We start from the raw sequence: 14,610 nt of genomic DNA on the forward strand, positions 1-14,610 counted from the left end.
TAGAACCTGTTAATTTGGGGATGGGGGGGCATAATGGGAGGGGGAAGTGAAGTTTGCCAGCATATTGTAGAACAATATTGGTGCAATTCCTTCAAGGTGTTTAATTAAAGATAAAACATCGTTTATTTGAGTTACGGAAAACGCCGCGGAGAGGAACTGAGTTTCTTAAGTTATTGCATGCTATAACCACCCATCTGAAATTAAAGCTCTGCTAATAGTCCAGTATCACACACTTCTCTGACCCTCTCCAAACTGCTTAGAAGCATTTCATGGTTGCTTAAGCATGTAGAAAAGAAAACAAATAATGACATCCCCTTTAATTTCCCATTTCTACATTTACAAGAACAGAGGAAGATCTCCCCTCTTCGTTCTCATGCATAAACATTTCATCATCTCATAAAATGCAATGCTTAAACAAGGTTTTGAAATGGCTGTTAAACAGTCTGATTATATAAATGGAACATAGAAAAGAAGATGGTGGGTTGGTTTGTTTTTTTAATACTCCTTATGGACCATTTCTAGAACTGCCATTTGAGATTTCAGTGCCAGGGGTTGAGAGAGAGGTGCAGGTGGGGGCCAGATGCTCAGCAAGGTTTCAAAGGCTGCTTGTGAATCAACACAAGATGAAATTGCACAAAAGCAGAGCATTTTCATGGAGGGCTTTTTCTGCTGTGGCACCCCGGCTCTGGAATGAGCTCCCTAGTGAGGTTCGCCTGGCGCCTACATTGTATTCCTTTCGGTGCCAGGTGAAGACCTTTTTATTTTCCCAGGCATTTTAGCATTTTAGCTTTCTAAATTTTTATCTTTGCTGTTTTAAATCTGTATTTTAAACTCTTGCACTGCTGCTAGGTTTTATTGTGGTTGTATTGTTATATTGTGGTTTTAATGTTCTGTATATTTTAAATTGTTTTATTGTGTGTTGTTTGGATTTAATTTTTGTGAACCGCCCAGAGATCTTTGGCTATTGGGCGGTATAGAAATGAAATGAATGAACGAATAAATAAATAAATAATAATTTTCATGGCAATTGTTGTCATTATGTGCAAGGGGGATCTGAAACAGAATGTCGCAGTCTGGAGTGCCTCTGTTTAGGGATGCCAGCCAGCCAGCCAGCCAGCCAGATAGCTGCGCCATTTTCTAGGAAACTCTACTCCATTTCCTATCCCTCTTTACCCCCACAACTGTCATCATTCTGTGACCACCGAGGAGACTCCTTCCTCATTCAGTTGGTTTGGTTCCCCCCCCCCCCGCTTCGGTCACCCCACCCTAAAGATTATTTGTTCTTCTGCAAATATGAGGCTCCCTCCCTGGAGCCTCCCTTGGCTACTTCCAACCCAGTGGAGGCTGATGGCTCTGATTTCAGTGGGGCTGTGATTCCATTCTGGGTTTCAGTCAGAACCAGCTAGAACTCTAAAGGAGCTCTCCAAGGTGCTGAGACTATTTTAGGGAAAGCATTCAGCACCTTGGATAGCCCCTTTAGAGTTCTGGCTGGTGCTGGATTCACAGCACCACCGAAATCAGAGCCACTAATCTCCACTGTTCTAACCCCTTTATAGTGAGGTGCTGTCTGGGAAGGAGCCATTGGCTAACTCCTTCTGTGGGTGGCTCATCCCTATCACCTGGGCAAATGAATTCTGAGCCTTCCTCAGCATTGGTTTCAGTCCTCCTTCTCCCTCCTCTCTGTTGGAGAGGCTTTTTAAAGAACTCCAAGGCTGGTGGCCGGACTTTGATGGCACCACGTCAGCTCTGCCCATTTCGCTTTCTCTCAGGGATGTATGAGAAATTAATTTCAGTGCATTTTTTATCAGGATTTTACCCAGTGTGCACCTTCCGCTCTCAACCTGGACCCAGATGCAATCAGAGGTCAAATTCTGCATATTCCTGAGCTTGCAATGTGATTTGCGCATCCCCCCCAATTGTGTTCAACAGTATGTGCACATTTCAAAAATGTGTGTACATTTCCAAATGAGTACATTTAAAAATGTGCACCAATATGCTTTAATCATGGGAAAAGAATGCATATATTTCAAATATACATAACTTTAAAATGCGTACATTTCAAAATGCGTACATTTCAAAATGTGTACATTTCAAAGAGGTGCACAATTGATGCATACATTTGGAAAAATGCACATGGAAATATGCACAGAGTTTTATGGGAAAAGAAAACAACAACAACAAAGCTCGTAATCTGATATGGACTCGATTTGGAATGAGCTTTGAGATGGAATTCAGTGAACTTTAGTGAGCCTGAGTTCTGCTGATTCGCACATCCCTAATTTTTCTGCGTTTCTCATGTTTCCAGTCTTAAGTAGGGATGTCAGAGAATTCTGCCACGGACTCCAGTGAGGACAGATTCCTTAGAATCCAGCCCCCTGGAATCTGTGGCAGAACGGCCTCCCCCCTGCCACCCTGCGGAATCCCCCTGGACGGAGCTTGCCTGGTGGAGGATGTGGTGGTGGCGGCGGCTCCAGCTGGTCTCCTGGCTGCTGCCAGGTTGCTGCAGCTGCAAATCCTTCCTGGCTGGCTCCGCTCCACGGCAACTCCACCATTTGCGTGGCTTCCTTTTGCCATGATAGGCTACGTAAATACTTACATAGGCTATCATGGCAAAAGGCAGCCACGCAAATGGCACAGCGGCCGCCATTTGCGTGGCTTCCTTTTGCCATGATAGGCTACGTAAATACTTATGTAGCCTATCATGGCTTGGCAGCCACACAAATGGTGAAGTTGCTGTGGAGCGGAGCCAGCCGGGGAGGATTCCGGGGGAAGGGATGGAGTGCCTCCCCCCCACCGCTGATGCCCCGGAATGGACGGGTGAGTACATGTCGTACATCCCTAGTCTTAAGTTCAGTTCATCCCAAACTTTGAGATTTTTTAAAAAGTTTGCATGAAAATTCGTAAGTATTTTTGTATGCATTTCTCTTCATACATGCACTTTTGTGTGGATTTTTGCCTAATATGCATACTTTTTGCAAGCGATTTTCCTAATGTCATGCATTGTTAATATTATTTCCTGTAATATTTGCACTATGTACCCTCCTTTTTTTAATTGGAGAACTTCATTGCAAAACTTTGAGGAATTTTCATTTGCATAGTGGTTTGAAAGTGTAAAATTAGGTACATGTGCATTAAAATGCAACCTGAACAAATTTCTTCACCATCACTGATGAAAACATCCAGTCAGGCCAGCTGAGCTACTAAGGGGCAGCAAACAGTGTGGCTTCTACACTCTGCATCTAAGGCCCTCCTCCAGGAGCCGCCTCCGAGGGAGGCTCGGAGGGCAGCAACAAGAGAGAGGACCTTCTCGCTGGTGGCCCCCCATTTATGGAATAATCTCCCAGATGAGGCCTGCCTGGCACCAGCACTGTCATCTTTTCAGCACCATGTTAGAACTGCCCTCTTACCTCAGGCATTTGGCAGCATATAAGGAGTCTCTTTGATTCTCTCTGGTTGATTGTTTAATAAAATTGTTTTAGATATATGCTGTTGTTGTTGTGTGTGCTAATTGTTCTGTGTTGTTACATGAATGGTTTTATACTTTATATAATGTACTTTAATTTATTATTATTATTATTATGAACTGCCCAGAAAGCTTCGGCTATGGGGCAGTACAGAAATATAATAAATGAATGAATGAAATGAATGAATATCAGTGTGGCGAGAAATATAGGAGCTCCTGAGGAATAATAACTTTGGGAGGGGCCGTAGCTCAGTGGTAGAGCATCTGCTTTGCATGCAGAAGGTCCCGGGTTCAATCCCCAGCTTCTCCAGGTAGGGCTAGGAAAGAATCCTGCCTGAAGCCCAGGAGAGCTGCTACCAGTCAGTGTCGAGAATATTGGGCAGGATGGACCAAGAGCCTGACTTGGTATAAGGCAGCTTCTTATGTTCATAACAACATATGGTCTGAAACAGGGGGGAGAGGGAAGACACTCCCCCAGTCTCTATAAATGACACTCTTGGTTTGCAAAGTCATTACTGAGAAGGAAGATTGTGCTTTGCAGTGCACAATAGAAATTTAGCCTTTTGGGCAGGGATTTAACAGAATATAGAAGGAGGTTACAATTCTAAACACACTTTACTAAGGAGTAAACCCACTGAACACAGTAGAACTTACTTCTGAGTAAACAGGCATGAAGTTATTATTAATACTGATTTAACTCGCATGAGTTCTGTTCTTCCTTCAGGCATAAACCAAATAATTTATGAGGTGATTTCTTTTAACCTAATGAATGTCCTTGGATATAAATCAATTGTAAGTTTATTACAAAACCATCTCTTCTTCTTCTTCTTCTTTTTCCTTTTTTTTGGTCTCTGTATTTAAGCTAGATATCAACAAAGTCTAATTTTCTTAACATTTAATCATGCCTCAGAGAACCAGCAGCAGTTTTAAAGTGGGGTGTACATGTTAAAATCTGGGAACCTCAGTGATTTTCACCAGCTCCTTCTTACAGAAGAAGTTTAAATAATTAATGTCCTGAAGATAAATTGCTCTAAGGAGAAACCTTAATGAGGAAGCCATTAAAATACTAAGAATATATGTGATTGAGGGCAACTTGCCCTGAATGCCAGCAGGCTACGATGGAAAGCTCCTAGGGCGTTATCGACTGTATTGCTGAGATATGATATTAGGGCAAAAATAGAAAGATTACATCACAGTGGACTGGAATTCTTGACATAGAATAGAAAAATGAGCTTTCCACCAGCATTAAACCCAAAGACTCAGGGGACCTAAGGTGCCCCAACTAAAATCAACCCTCCACTGGACTCCCCACAATCACCAACAAGTCCTCAAGAACTGTGACAACAGCAAGCCTGAAGAAGCTGGGTCCTGATGATGTAGGACTCACTTGGCAGCACAAGACCTCCCATTTATTTATTATTAACATTTATATACCAACTTATTTGCTAAAAAGCCATGAAGGAACCTAAAAAGGATATTGTAGAACTGGAAAAAGTGCAGAAAAGGGCAACTGAAATGATCAAGGGGCTGGAGCAACTCTCCTATGGGGGAAGGTTACAATAACTGGGATTGTTTAGCTTGGAAAAAGGTGAGTAAGGGGAGACATGATAGAGGTGTACAAAAGTAAGCATGGTGTGGAGAATATGGATAGGGAGACATTTTTGTCCCTCTTTCATAATACTAGAACCCAATAGGGTCATCCCATGAAGCTGATTGGTGGGAAATTCAGGACACATCAGAGGAATTAGTTCTTCTCACAGTGCATAGTTAAACTATGGAATTCAATTCCCAAAGATGAGGTGATGGCCACCAATTTGGATGGCTTTAAAAGGGGATTGGACAAATTCATGGAGGAGAAGGCTATCAATGGCTACTTGTCCTGATGGCTCTATGCTACCACCAGTATCAGAAGTTGTACAACAAGAAGTTGTTGCTGGGGAACATGGGTGCGAGGGAGCTGTTGCACTCGTGTCCTGCTTGTGGGTTTCCCATCAACAGTTGGTAGGCCACTGGACTAGATAGTCCCTTGGTCTGATGCAGCATGGCTCTCCTTAGGTTCTTAAGACAATTCACAATGATTTGAACAATAACACTTCAAAACAATAAAAAACAATAATGTTGAAAACAGGAAAACATTTACTACATAAATTAAAAGGATAATGACAATGAAGTGTTTCTAAAAGCCAAGAAAATGGGGGCCATCTGTAGTTCTTGAGGGAGCGGATTCCATCATTTGGGAGTGATACAGGAGACAGCCCTTTCACCCATGCCCAACAAATAAGCCTCTGAGGGCAACGATTAGGGATGTACAAAAGTCACTTACCTTTTCGATGGGGTGATTCGCGGTGGGAGGGAGGCGCTCCACACCTCCCCCCAAAATACTAACCTGGCCAGCTCCACAGCAACTCCACGGAGCTGCCGGCCGGGTGCATTCGCAGGTGAATGTGGAGCCTGCGGATGCAAATGGCGGTGGCTACAGAGGCTGCCATTTGCGTTCCTGTTTTTTGGCTGTGATAGGCTACATAAATATTTACGTAGCCTATCACGGCAAAAAAAAAACCAGGGGCACAAGTGGTGTAGCGGCAGCCATTTGCGTTCCTGGTTTTTTTGCCGTGATAGGCTACATAAATATTTACGAAGCCTATCACGGCAAAAAAACAGGGGCGCAAATGGTGGCCGCTACGCCATTTGCAGCCCTGTCTTTTACCATGATAGGCTACATAAATTAAATTTATTAATTAAATTTAAGGGGCTGCGCCCCTTCCTTCCCGACCATCTGCTCCCATCGGTAGTACATGCCCTGGTCTCCTCTCGTTTAGACTACTGTAATGCGCTCTACATGGGGTTACCCTTGAAGACGGTTCGGAAGCTGCAGCTGGTACAGAACGCGGCAGCTCGCCTGATTAAAGGCAGCCGCTGGCGAGATCACATCACTCCAGTGCTGAAGGAGCTGCACTGGTTACCAGTTGTTTTCCGGGCCAAATTCAAGGTGTTGGTTTTGACCTTTAAAACCCTATATGGTTTCGGCCCAGCCTATCTCAAGGAGCGCCTCCAGCAACACCAGACAGGCCGCTTAACAAGATCAGCCTCGGATGGCCTTCTCTCTGTCCCATCAGCCAGGACAGCTAGACTGGTGGGGACGAGGGAGAGGGCCTTTTCTGTGGTGGCCCCCACTCTGTGGAACTCCCTCCCTAGGGAACTCCGTCATGCCCCCTCTTTAATGAGCTTCCGTCGTGCATTAAAAACGTGGTTGTTCAGGCAGGCATTTGGGGTGGGTTAGGGTATTTTTTAAAAAATGTTTATGGTAAAATTTTATTGTTTTAAATTGTTTTATGGTGGGTTGTACATCACCCAGAGTGGCTGGGTGACCAGTCAGATGGGCGATTAATAAATTTAATAAATAAATAAATAAATATTTACGTAGCCTATCATGGCAAAAAAAAGGGAACGCAAATGGCGGCAGCTACAGCAGCCACCATTTGCGTTCCCTTTTTTTGCCGTGATAGGCTACGTAAATATTTATGTAGCCTATCACGGCCTCCGCAGGGATGCAAATGGTGTCCCTGCGTTAGCCATGATAGGCTACGTAAATATTTATGTAGCCTATCACGGCCTCTGCAGGGATGCAAATGGTGTCCCTGCGTTAGCCATGATAGGCTACGTAAGTATTAACGTAGCCTATCACGGCAAAAATAGGGAAGCGAATGGCGGCCGCAGACGCGGCTACCATTCACAAAGCAGCGCGAACGGCACCAGGTAAGTGTCCCATTTTGCGTGCCTTTCATGGGGTGGGGGGGCAGGAGTCTTCGTTCCGCTACAGATTTTGGGGGGCCGAATGCACTGGCATTTGGCCTCACCAAGATTCGTGGCAGAATTTTCTGACATCCCTAGCAATGGTACCCTCAAGAAGGCCTTTTGGGCAGATGTTAATAATCAGAAAGGTGGTCCTTTAGATAGACAGGTCTTACACCATTTAGGGCCTTAAAAGTGAAAAACAACACTTTGAACTGATGCTGGAAAGCAATTGGCAACCAGTGCAGGTCTTTCAAGACAGGTGCAGTATGGTCCTATTCAGAAGGAGTAACCACAATCATAAGTATGGTTAGGACCTCTCTAGGAATCCAGGAAGGGTGTGACAGCCAGGTTGCATACTGAAACTCTCAGGTGCTGCCTGGAAGCTGCTGGTGCAACTTCAACTTGCCACTGAACTGCTCTTAATGTGGCCAACTTAATTTAATTTAATTTTCCATAAATGATCACCTTTATCCTCCCCCTCTTTCTTTCTTTCTTTCTTTCTTTCTTTCTTTCTCTCTCTCTCTCTCTCTTTCTTTCTCCTGCACTCCCCTCCTCAGTCTTCCTCCCCTATATTTTTCTCTCTTTAAAATACCCTAAAGTAAACAAACAAAACAAGAAAGAAAGAAAGAAAGAAAGAAAGAAAGAAAGAAAGAGGGTTACGTCTAAGTCAAGGCATGAACCATTTGTGGACTCCAACCAGACAGAAACCACAGCAGACCAGAAAGGGTATCTCCCTCATAACAGGTTAATGTAGTTGGTGTGTAGTCCTGCCTGACTCTCCTAAAATGTTCCAGGTCAGGCTGCCTGAGCACCCTGTGGACTCCATTCTCTGTCACAGAACATCTTCCTCTGCCTTGTCCTTCCTCACCATTTTAATTCAACAGAAGCTACCTCTGACAAGTAGGGATGTACAGATTTTGTAAAATCTGTTCCATCTGCATTTCATGGATTGTCAGGTGCCTTTTGTTCCATTCTCTGTTCATTGGTGGAACTGGATTTTTTCCAGTTTCCCAGATTTGCACAAATGTGCACTTGTGAAAATGCACAAATCGCCCCCCCCACACACACATGTTCATGCTTTAGCTGATGGGGAAAATGCACATTTTTGGCTGGTGTGTATGTTTTTTTTAAAACATATTTTTCTATGACTAAATTTGCATAAAATTCTGGAAAGTTTTTGAAAAAAAAGCTGGTCCACTGTGGAATTCATGGTTTGAATTCATAGAAATCCAAACTCATTAAATTCCGTTGTGGATTTCTCTGAGAAGTGACAATTTCTGAAGAGTCATTTCCCAAGATCAACTGCCATGGCCTTCTATGTTCTGCAAGAGGCTAGTCTCTACACAAAACAGGGACAAAAATCTAACATTTATTCATGTATTCTTTCAAGGAGCTCAAACCAGCATACATGACTCTCCGCTTCCCTCCCATGTTATACGCAGAACAACCTTCTGAGGCAGGTTATGCAGAGAGAGAGAGAGAGAGAGTTGCCCATAACTCCAGGTCACCCAGTGAGCTTTCAGCCTGCATGGGGACTTGAACCCAGGTCACCTCTGCCTTAGTCTGACACCCTAACCTTGACACCACATGCTTATCCATCTATCATGTCTTTCCCATCACCTGCTAACTGAGATCCAATTAGCTAGACATGTCAGGGATTCAAATTGGGACCATGTACTATCTATGCACCTTGGATAGCTCTATTAGAATTCTGACTGGTTCTGACTGAAATCTGGAGAGGATTTACTGCCCGACTGACATTGCTGACATTGGAGCCACCAGCCTCCACTGTTTGTAGGTTCTATACATCAAAAATTGCAACATTCAAAAGCCAATGGGAGAACAGTCTAATCTCCAAGGACACTCCACTGCAGACCCGGCAGTTCTAATCCTCCCAGAAAGACATTTCAAAGGGAGACTCCTGCACGAAACCACTGCATCAGTCAGGACTTATCAATAAATTGGATGCTCTCCATTTGGACTTAAAATGAGACAATTGTTGCTATCCCACTACAGTTGTTAATTAACACAGCAAATCTAGGATGTGTTTCCTCAATTACTGCTGTTGGGGTGGTTGCTGTGCTTATTTTGCATACATTTCCATTTTAATTGGTCACAGAGTGTACTTTTTACATTTAATGACCACTGGACCGCACACTGTTTACAGTTGTGTCCTCTATACTAATTACGTTTCATGCATCTGATGAAATGGACTCTATGAAAGCTTATGCCATAATAAATCTGTTAGTCTTTAAAGTGCCAAGACACCCCAACTAAAATAGTCCCATTTTGGGAGCTGCTTGTGACCGCATCAATTTGACTCCTTGATCATGGCCAAACTTTATTTTCAGTTGCTTAACTTTAAGACACAGACTGGCATCTCTGTTTCCTTTAGGGATGTATGAATCCCTTACCTGGCTCTGCGCCAGGGCATCTGCGGTGGGGGGAGGCGCTCTGTCCCTCCCCCTGGAATCCTCCCTGGCTGGCTCCACTCTGCGGCAGCTCCGCAGAGCCGCCGGCCAGGGCCAGCCGCAGGCGGAGTTCCGGCCGCGGCCAGGCTGCTGAGGCGGCACATGGCGGGCGTCGTAGCGGCCGCCATTTGTGTCCTTGCAAGCAGCCGTGATAGGCTACATAAGTATTTACGTAGCCTATCACGGCAAAGAGCAGGGATGCAAATGGTGGCCGCTACGCCATTTGCGCCCCTGCTCTTTGCTGTGATAGGCTATGTAAGTATTTATGTAGCCTAGCATGGTAAAGGCAGCAATGCAAATGGTGTGGTGGTTGCTACTTCATTTGCGTGGCTGCCTTTACTGTGATAGGCTACGTAAATACTTATGTAGCCTATCACAGCAAAGAGCAGGGGTGCAAATGGAGTAGTGGCCGCCATTTGCATCCCTGCTCTTTGCCGTGATAGGCTACGTAAATACTTACGTAGTGTATCACGGCTGCAAGAATGCAAATGGCAGCCGCAGCAGCCCGGCTGTGGCTGGCTGGGAGACCAGCTGGAGCTGCTGCCAGAGCCGCCGCTGCATCCGCCCCAGGTAAGTTCCGTCCCGGGGGGATTCTGTGGGGTGGTGGGGGGGTGGGAGGCCGTTCCACTACGGATCCCGGGGGTCAGAGAATTCATGTCAATTTTTAAAATGTGGATTAATGCAGAAACAGAACATGTGAAAATGACACAGACCAAAAATAGTCTAATCCAGCGATTTAGAATCCGGCCTCACTGGAATCCGTGGTGGAATTCTCTGACATCCCTAGTTTCCTTCCACTGAAGGGGGACTCTCTGAATATTGACAGCTTCTTTATAGCTGAAAGATTTATATTACAACATTGGAAAGCTAAATATATACCCAACATAGAAGTCAATGGATTTTGAAACTATATAAGATTTACCTGCCAAAGTGGGGAGGGAAAGCTTAAAATAGAAGAAAATTGAGATAAATAGGATTCAGTCTGGTTGCCTTGGTTAGACAGATACACAGTAACAAATTACATCACGTGTAGATCCTCTTGGATTCAGCATTGTGCCATCGAGGACACAGCCACAAGTAACAGGGTGCCTTTTACCATTCTTTGGCTGAATTCTGGAACAGATAAATGGCATTTACCTGGGTATTTGCAACATAATTGCTCTTGAGCATCCTCTCCCACCTGGTAGAACCAAGCAGGTTCCCTGACTTTCTAGAGAGAATGGGAAGTCCTGCCCACTTTTGCCTTTGGTTCTGCCTGGTGCTGGTGACATGTAGGCCTTGACCACTTTTCAACAAGGGAATATGGTTGTCAACCATGAATACCCCTGATTTAGACTAGGGATGTATGAGAAATTTATTTCAGTTTGTTCTTGATCAGGATTTACCCAGTTTACATCTTCCGGCCTAAACACAGACTCAGATGCAATCTGCAGTTGAAGTCCATACATTTCTGAGCTTGCAGTATGATTCATGGACCAAAATAAATGCATTTGACAGCATGTACATCTGAAAAAATGTGCATGAAAAAAATGCTTTTGAAAAATGCACATAAATGTGCTTTAATCAATGGGGGAAGATTGCGTACATTTCAAAGATGCACACAGTTGATAAAGTCCGTGTTTGGTCCAGAAGGTACAAACTGGGAAAAATCCTGATCAAAAATGAACTGAATCAAATTTCTCAAACATCCCTACTTGCAACCACATAACCTTAGGGATTGACTCACCACTGAGTTGGCCTCTGTACACTACCACATTGAAGTTGAAAGGAAACACACCCAGATGGGAGCGAAGTCAGGACTTTCAGCTGTAATTCAAGGGGTTTGGAAAAAGTGGGGCACTAACCATTCAGGAAGGACAGCCAGTGGCATACACACACACACATCGTTGGGGGCTCATAAGTAATGGAACGAATGGCTGACAAGCAGCTGCATGGCCAGGTGTGGCCTGTTTCCTGGGTACCCCATGACCAATCAAGGAGATCAAAGGCCTGGAGGTGGTTTTGAGTGTTACATTTGCATTTGGTAGGTGTTCACTGGAACTCCCATGTTCCCAACATGAGGTCCAAAGAGGTGTCCATGCGAGTGAAGGAGGCCATCATTAGGCTGAGGAAACAACATAAACCCATCAGAGAGATAGCAAAAACAGTGGGAGTGGCCAACACAACAGTTTGGAACATCCTGAAAGAAGGAATGAACTGGCAAGCTCAGCAACAGCAAAAGGCCTGGCAGACCACGGAAGACAACTAAAGTGGATGACCGCAGAATTCTGCTCGTGGTAAAGACCAACCCTTTCACAACATCTAGCCAGGTCAAGAATGCTCTTGAGGAGGTAGGCATGTCATTGTCAACATCTACAGTTAAGAGACGGCTTTATGAATGTAAATACAGAGGCTTCACAACAAGGTGCAAACCACTGGTTAATGCTCAAGAACAGACAGGCCAGATTAGCCTTTGCCAGCAAACACCTAAAAAAGCCTGCCCAGTTCTAGACTGATGAAAGCAAGATTAACTTGTACCAGAATGATGGGAAGAGAAAAATATGGATAAGGAAAAGAACAGCTCATGATCCAAAGCATACCACATCATCTCTCAAACATGGTGGAGGCAGTGTTATGGCATGGGCATGTATGGCTGCCAATGGAACTGGGTCACTGGTGTTTATTGATGACCTGACTGCTGATAAAAGCAGCAGGATGAATTCTGAAGTGTATAGGGCTGTACTTTCTGCTCAGATTCAGCCGAATGCTGCCAAACTGATAGGACGCCGCTTCATATTGCAGATGGATAATGATCCAAAACGTACAGCAAAAGCTACCTAAGAGTTTCTCAAGGCAAAGAAGTGGGATGTTCTTCAATGGCCAAGTCAGTCACCTGATCTCAACCCAATAGAGCATGCTTTTCACTTACTGAAGACAAGACTGAAGGCAGAAAGACCCACAAACAAGCAGCAGCTGAAGGCAGCTGCAGTAAAGGCCTGGCAAAGCATCTCGAGGGAGGAAACTCAGCATTTGGTCATGTCCATGGGTTCCAGACTTCAGGCAGTCATTGACTGCAAAGGATTTTCATCCGAGTATTAAAGGCGATCCTTAAGTTTGAAATGATGTTGGTTTGTTCCATTACTTATAAGCCACCAATGATGGGGGGGGGGGTGTATGCCACTGGCTGTACTTCCTGAATGGTTAGTGCCCCACTTTTGTCAAACCCCTTGAATTACAGCTGAAAGTCTTGACTTCGCTCCCATCAGGGTGTGTTTCCTTCCTTTCAACTTCAATGTGATGGTGTACAGAGGCCAACTGCCAAAACAGTTATCCTTGTTCTAATATTTCTGGCCCTGACTGTATATCATTAATGTATGAATAAAATAAGGCCCTAACCCTTTGTGGTGATTTTGTAGGCAGTGCACTTTATTTATTTATTTATTTATTTATTTAGTAAATGCCTTGTAAATAAATTTCTCATAAGTAACACAAACATACAAATAAAATGCCAATAAAAACAATCAACAATATAAAAATGTATAAACATGCCAACACAACATGAAGTATAATACAGATACAAAACCTAAAATGACCATTAGGTATAAATGTCAAAACCACATTGCAGGGACTAAAATAATAGATCTCTGGCTACAGCCCTAAACACACTTTCCTGGGAGGAAGACTCATTGAACTCAATGGGGCTTACTTCTGACATGCATAGGATTGCACCAGGAACACTAAGGGTAGCATCCAGAGTTAATTCTATGCGGAGTAGACCCACTGAAATAAATGAGGCTTAAATGAGGATTATTTTTATTGGCATTTTATTTGTATGTTTGTGTTACTTATGAGAAATTTATTTACAAGGCATTTACTAAATAAATAAATAAATAAATAAATGAGGCTTAAGTAAGACACAACTAACTTAATTGTCCATTCATTTCAGTAGGTCTACTCTATGTAGGACTAACACGAATACTACCCTAAAAATACTAAGGGCACAATTCTATGCATGTTCAGGAAGAAAAAAAAAAGTCATCCAACACCTAGCATCCCCCACCCAGCATGGTTAGCTGGGGGTGTTGGGAGTTGTAGGACTTTTTTCTGTCTAAACATGCCTACGATTGTACCGTAATATACTTTAAAAGTCTGTGAGTGCCAGTCAAGCTTCCCTTGGGACAGCATTCCAGATGTGACATTTTGCCAAAATAATCACAGTACCCAGTTTAATCGGCAAGTACATGGAGTTAAGGTACCAGATGTTACTATTTTGAGTGGGATTATGATTAATCCCGCACACACTGCAGCAAAAAACCCCAAACCCAAAACCCAAATGTGCATTGTTAATATTGTACCACTGCTGGGGTATCAAAGGATATCGAATTAATGTCAGAGACTTGCCCAGCAGTTTCTATATTACCTGATTCAGCTTGTTTGCTTTATTTGGAGGATTAGCCAGTTACTGAATGCAATTATAGTTAGAACACAATCCTTTGGCTCCTAGACAGCACCCCAGGGGACATAGGATGCAGCCATGGATTTCCCCCTGGGAAGCTGGAGGGAAAGCTCCGACTGCAGATCTCCTCCACCCCCAAATCCCTTCCACCCAATGTGGAAATTTCCCCCTCTCCCGAGGTCAGAACACCAACCTTGGGAAGGGGAAGAAGTGAGAGAGTCAGGAGCCTGTCACTAAGTGGGGAGGGAGGGGCTGTGGATCCATTGGGCAGTATCCAACTCTGCCATTCCACAAACTCAAATAGTGCTAGCCGAGCTCTGCTGGATCTTTCTCTTTGGCAAGTGGGTGCTCATTACACTTGTGCCACCAGTTGAGCAAGCAGTTGCGCAATGGGTTGCGCAACAGGTTGTGGATGAGTGATGCATGACAGGTTGCACAAGAGTGAT

The 14,610-nt window shown here is 44.1% G+C and overlaps 1 protein-coding gene and 1 non-coding gene across 2 annotated transcripts in view; one reads left to right on the forward strand and one right to left on the reverse strand.

The window, feature by feature from the left end:
* LOC146338551 (connector enhancer of kinase suppressor of ras 2-like) overlaps window positions 1–14,610 on the reverse strand; it is a 230,969-nt gene that overhangs the window by 39,765 nt on the left and 176,594 nt on the right. The window lies entirely within an intron of this gene.
* On the forward strand, window positions 3,699–3,773 carry TRNAA-UGC (transfer RNA alanine (anticodon UGC)). The gene has a single exon. It is a non-coding gene; the product is annotated as a tRNA-Ala (tRNA).

Source organism: Heloderma suspectum, chromosome 9 (genome assembly GCF_057233095.1).
Source record: "Heloderma suspectum isolate Gila_16-S chromosome 9, 16-S_ref, whole genome shotgun sequence".
Classification (NCBI taxonomy): Eukaryota; Metazoa; Chordata; class Lepidosauria; order Squamata; family Helodermatidae; genus Heloderma; species Heloderma suspectum.